This window comes from Suricata suricatta, chromosome 5 (genome assembly GCF_006229205.1).
Source record: "Suricata suricatta isolate VVHF042 chromosome 5, meerkat_22Aug2017_6uvM2_HiC, whole genome shotgun sequence".
Classification (NCBI taxonomy): Eukaryota; Metazoa; Chordata; class Mammalia; order Carnivora; family Herpestidae; genus Suricata; species Suricata suricatta.
The window spans coordinates 155,545,928-155,552,719 of NC_043704.1; positions in this window are offsets into that span (position 1 = coordinate 155,545,928).

A 6,792-nucleotide genomic window follows, 5' to 3' on the forward strand; every position below is an offset into this window, starting at 1 on the left:
CATAAAATCCCTACCCTGCCTTTGTTCGGGGCTCACTCCACGTGGATCCAGTGTGTTGTTGAAGTCTGTGAGCCCGAGTTTAGGCTGGCCGGGCCTAAATTCATAATAAAGCCCTTTGCTTTTGCATGCGTGATTCGGTCTCCCAGGTAATCTCTGGTTTTTGGGGGCAATATTAAAATCTGGGTATAACAAGAGGATTCTGAGTATAAGCAAATAGGAGGCTGAGTGGCCATTCCTGTCCAGTTTATAGGTTGCTAGACTGGCTGAAAGATAAACCTGTCATCTCCACCCAGTAATCCTGTCAGATTGGTATAAATTCAAGGTAAAGGATCTTCCCATGTAACAGAGTGAGCCATAAGGGGATCAGGAAAATAGGCCCAATACATACCTGCATGCTGTAGAGTTGATAGACAGAAGGGCCACCATAGCTAAAAATAGACTGGAAGGGGTGATCTCCTGCCCAGTCTGCATTACAGTAAGTATAGCTCTGTTACTTAAAGTTTTTATTTGTCCCCAAGTGAGTAAAGGAGGGGAAGCTGCAGTTGATTCAGGAGAATTCCCTTGAAGAGTGAGTGTCCGCATCTTCTTCTGGACCTGGGGCAATTCTGATGTCCCTTTAAGGAACCCAGCACAGTGCTTCCTCACCCTGTGGGAAGACACAAGCATAGCCTCGACCTAAAAGTAATAAAGGATCTGGCCCTCTTCACAACCTGGTTTGAGGGTACTTCCATTTGGCCCATTGATTGTAGGGCCTTGGGGATGCCCAAACCTCTCTGCTGTAGATGTAAGGATTATATCATTTAAGTTCAAAAAATTTAAAAACAAACAGAGTTAAATTTAGGTGCATATGAGGGGAATACTTTATCTTATTACTTCTTCCCATATATTCCCCTTGTTTTATTTTTTGTAATTGCAATTTTAAGGTTCTATGACCTCTTTCCACAATGCTTTGACCAGTAGAGTTATAAGGTATGCCAGTAGTATGGACAATATTAAACTGAAAACAAAGCTTTTTAAAGGCTTGGGAAATGTATGCAGTTCCATTATCAGTCTTTAAATGTTTAGGTATTCCCAACATAGCAAAAACCTGGAAAAGATGATTTTATACATCCTTAAAGCCTTCCCTGGAATGAGCAGAAGCCATTATATATCCAGAATAGGTATCAACAGTTTCGTGAACATATTGCAACTTCCCAAATGGTGGATAATGAGTGATGTCCATCTACCATAAATCATTAGGCATTAGCTCCCATGGCTTAACCCTAATATGGGTAGGAACTAATGCTTCAGGGCAATGAGGGCATTGTTCAACAATGTTCCTAGCTTGATCTCCAGAAATTCCAAATTGTTTTATTAAGGCAGTTGCATTTTGAGGCAATCTAGCATGACTCTCCTGGGCCATCTGCAAGAAATTCAAAGAGCATAAATGAGTAAGCTCATCAGCCAAGGCATTGCCCTTGGACAATTGTCCAGGGAGAGGCATATGATTCCGCAAACGTGCAACAAAGGTAGGCCCAGTCCTTAGCAAAAGAAGCCCCTTTATCTCTGCAAAGATATGAAAAAGTTCCTCATCAGAAGTATGAATAAAGGCCTCAGGGAGCTGGTGTGCTGCACCAACCACATAAAGACTATCAGAAAACAAATTAACCGCAAATGCAAATTGTTGTAAGGCCATCTTAACAGCAAACAGCTCTGTACATTGTACTGAGGTGGTCTGATATTTAACTGTGGTAGTATTAGCATGTTGTGGAGAAACAAAAACCATTGCTACTATACCTAGTTTGGCAGCATCCACAGAAACCAAAGGAGCAGCCAATGACTTAAGGGATATAGGTGAAACAGGCTGAACTGCAACACCATGAAGAAACCAAAGCAACCTGTCCTGAGGTAAATGGAATTCAATCTGTCCTGGGAAGCCAGCCAAGGCAACCTGCCATGAGACGGAGAATTGTTGCAAATGTTCGACCTTTTCTCGTGTTAATTGAGGACAGATTATATAATCCAATTCTTTGCTAAACAGCTGTAGGGTTCTCAATTCAGCTTTTGAGACAATATGGCTCAAAAGTTCCAGCAATGTATTTAAAATGTGTAATGAATGTAAAGCCAAATGGATATATCCAAGAGGCCCATGAGACTGACACAAAAGCCACATTGGCAACTGAAGAGGTTGGACAATGACCAAATAAATGGGAGACTGCAAACTCACCGGAGTAACCTGTGCCTCACTTAGTTTACCTTCAAAAAGTTGTAAGGTTTGAACAGCTTCAGGCGTCAAAATTCTCAAAGTGGAGGTATCTAAGTTTCCCTTCAAAACATCGAAAGGAGGTTGTAATTGATCTGCATCTATCCTCATACTCTGCTCTCCACCTGACATAGTCATGGGGAGGGGGGAAGGCAACTCTTAGCCACTTGAAACCAATCATAAGGAGTCATCCAATGATTTGTGAGGGAATCTACCAAGGTAATAGTATAAGGAGCGTTAGGACCATACTGAGCACAAGCAGCTTTTAACTCCTTTAATACCTTATAAGAGACAGGGATCCAATTAGGGTCTCCGGCTGCCCCATCATTTTTATTCATAGGACGAAATGTAACCAGAAAGCATAGGGGAAAATCAAAATCACCTTCAAGCATGGCTTGTCTTTTAGCTTGTGCTAAATTGGACAAAGATGCTGTTCTCAGTAATTTTCCCGGACAAGGAGGGTCCCTACACTGCCGCACATAGGGAGCTGTAGGAGTTACTCCAGCTCCCTGTTGTGGCTTTAAAGCCTGTCGGTCCATATTTGATTTTTTCAATTTTGATCTTATGGATTTAGAGGAATCGAGAGGTAGATCTTTTTTCTCCTTTTTTGCCTCACATTGAGCTTTCTCATCTGCCAAATCTGTCTCATTACCATCACTATCATCACACTCAGAGCCCTCATTATCCTGAACCGCGATTGCCAAAGGAGTAGGATTTTGACCTCTAGGGAGAGGCAGAGTAGTCCCTGTGGCTGTATTATTAGATGACAATTTACCTCCCCTAGGGTCAGGATCTAAAGCATCTCTAATCAAATTCCACAGAGAAAAGACATCTACAGGGACATCCTCTGGTCCATACAAGCATAACTGTTCCCCAACTTTGTTCCAGGTTTTTAAATCAACAGTGCCCTCTTCTGGGAACCAAGGACATTTCTCCTGATGAAAGTGTAAAAATTTTGTTATTTCGTCATGAGTCACCTTAATCCTTCTCTGATTAAGGAGGTGCAAAAGTACTTCTGTAAAAAACTTTTTTTCTTTAGAAACTGTATTGCCCATCCCTTATTTCTTATCCCTTATTTCTTATGATACAGTGATACAAAGACAAAGGGTAGGGAGCCCCCTCTAATGAGGAGACCAATCAGATGCCTGTCTGGCTGCGCCCGGAAGGAGCTTAGGTGAAGCTTAGCCGTAGCGGACTCAGTGTTGTGACTTACGATCGGAAACTATTCTGATGCCATCATAGACCATGCTTTTTTACCACAGTATCGCAGACCAGGCCCATTCGGACACTGTAGGCTTCTGGGGACCTTAAGAGTGCCCACCCGTGGAGTCACAAACTCGAACTCAGTAGGCAAGCCTAACCGAGCCACACATTCACACACACACACACACACACACACACACACACACACACACACACACACCCCAGAGGCTAAAACATTCCCTCCCACCGAGGTTTTACAAACAAGATCGAGACATTTAGAAAAACACTTAACTGTGCAGTCTTTTTCCTTTACTTATTTTTATTCTCTATCTGTATTTAGAAAAACATTTATGCAGGCAATTTTTTCCTGTTACTCATCCCTTGTTCTCTATCTAGTCATAGAGGGGTTTGTAGCATCCTGGGTGAGATTCTAACCAACCCGAAACCTGTGGAACTATTTTAGAGAATATTTCACATACCTTCCCTTATTTTAGAGAATATTTCACTTACTTTACCTTTGATTTGCCTTCTACTCGTGCCCAATGTTGGGCGCCACTCTGAATGCCGGGGACCAGCCCACGCACCCCAGTCAAAAGGTCCCGAGTAGGGGGTTGGTGTCGACGCAATATCTATAAGAAAGAAGACAGACAACGACAGGCAAGACAGACGACGGGCACGGTGGAAAAGCCACGTTTTACTTAGATAGCCACGTCTTATATACCATGGGTGATTACATCATTTCTTTAATGGTTACATAGTTCAAGGTCTTTGAAGTGAAGACATACTCTGTAAAGGGTCATGTTTAACAAGACAAGTGTAAATATCAGGAATTATCAAGTCATTGCAAGAAAGGGATTCCCTAATAATAGTCTGGCTCCAAGCAGAAGATGAGCTGAAGAATTCTATGAGGATATTTACATTTCTTAAGACCCCTCACCAGTTATGCATGGGCAAGATGCTCATCTTTTAATAGGGAAATCTTTTGGCAGAGGTTTGCGGTTTACTCCCAACAGCAGACAAAGAGCTAGAAAGAAAAGTAAAGGGAGGGCTGGTGCCACTGACCAAACCAAGTTAATTCAAAGCCTAAAAGTATATGTCCATTTACAAAGCAATGAGAAAATCACAGACAGGATGAAGAGAAGCTACATGTGCGACCCAGGAGGCCAAATATTGTTTGAGGGATATTTTTGCCTACTGGGCCCCAACACCTAAATTTGGCCTGATCCAATTAATATTGCCTAAAAGTTTTGGTAAATCATTTAAGGTATATTAAGATTGTTCACTTAAGGTTAATTTTTTGGTTTAATTTGTCTATTGATTAAATACCCAAGATACTCAAAAGGTTGCTGTCTCTGAATCTTTTCTGGAGCTATTACCAAATGATATTTTGGTGGACATAACTGAAGCTGTTCAAAGGCTGGTAGTAAATTATTTTCTGTATCAGCAGCTAATAAAATGTCATCCATATAGTGAATGCAATAAACAGAAGAGTATTATAACCTAAAAGGCTTTAATGCACGAACAACACATTCCCGACACAAAGTAGGACTAACTGCCATTCCCTGAGGCAAAACAGTCCACTGACATCCCATAGATGGCCCTTGTAAATTAACTGAAGGTACGTAAAAGGCAAACCCATCACCGTCTTCATGGGCTAAAGGAATTGAAAAAGCAATCCCTCATATCCATGACCAACAGATAATATTCCAAAGGAATGGCAGAAAGAGAAGGGAGTCCAGATTGCAAAGCTTCCATAGGTTCTGTGACCGCATTAACTGCCCTTAAATCCTGTAACAATCTCCATTTACCAGATTTCTTTTTAATCACAAATATAGGCATTATTCCATGGAGAGGTAGGAGGCTTCAAATGTCCCAAAAGCAATTGATCTATGACAATGGACAAGGCAGCTTCCCTTTTTCCAGATGTTAGGGGCCATTTATCAACCCAAACCAGGAAGCTGAAAGCCATTTTATTGGCAAAACATGAGTTTGAGCTTTTAGAATCAATGGCCCGAGGAAAAACCCAGTTCTTGATGCTTAGGGTTCTCCTATAAAGGGATATATTCAAGAGTGTCCTGACGATGTTTTTTAGCCCCTTGCCAGGAACATATCCCACTTTGGAAAGCAACCTTTTGCCAATATCAGAAGAATATCCTTCTGGTTGAGATTGAATAACAACTCCCATATCAGAAAGAATATCTCGTCCCCATAGATTCATTTCTATGTCCAGGACAAAAGGTTGAAAACAGCCTGAGTGTCCTTCAGGGTGAGTCCAAGTCAAGAAATCAGTACTAATTTCAGGAGCCTGTGCATAACCTACGCCCTGTATAGGAACATTTGTATATTGTTTAGGCCAAGATCAAGGCCAGTGTTAAGTAGCTATAACAGAGACATCTGCTTCTCCGTCAACCAGCCCAGAAAACTCCTTTCCATTGATATATAAAACAAGAGTTGGTTTTTCTAGGCTAATCGCTTGCATCCAATTAATATCTGTGGATCCAGGCCCCTAAGCACCCCTAAATTCTTTCAAAACCTTGTTCTTTGTTAGCATTAGGGCATCAATGCTAATTGAGCAACAGCTGTTTTTGCTGGAATGGTTAAAATTCCTGTTTGTACTGAAAGAATTAAATTTATCCAGTATAATCTCCATCTGTTACTCCAGGGAACACTATTAATCCTTTAAGATTCCAACTAGATATACCCAATATTAAGCCCCAAACTCCTTTAGGAAGAGGACCCCATATTCCTGTAGGGACCCTATTTGGAGGAAACCCTCCTTCCAAAGTAATATCTGTATAGGGTCCCAAGTCTAATCCACTGGCCGTGGTCCTGAGGTATAGTCTGTCAATTCTGGGGACATCTGAGATGTTAGAGACCACGAGTTCATTGGGGACGTTATGGCTGCTATTGTTTGCTGGGGCCGCAGCTGGCCCCCTCTCCAGTTTCCCTGTAGAGGATTGCCAAATTTATCAGTCTTAGATCTACATTCAATAACCCGATGATATCCCTACTGACGTTTAGGACCTATCTTCATTGGCTTAACACCTGAGGGTACAGGGGATTTTGGTCCCATGGAATTAATTCCTTGTGGACATTTGGCCTTGGTATGCCCTTTCTTTCCACACCGACAACAAACAATGTTAGGATTAAAGCAAGCATTTTCTTGTTTTTGATTCATTTTTTGCATCAGTTGTCCTGGGGAAACACCCTGCAATGCGGCCGCCAAAGTGACTCCTTGTATATATGAACTCCCAATTTCTGAGCATGGCTCAGACTCTGCAAGAGTCCTTGTTTTCCTCCTAGGTCTTATTACAGCCTGATATGCAGAATTAGTATTTTCAAAAGCC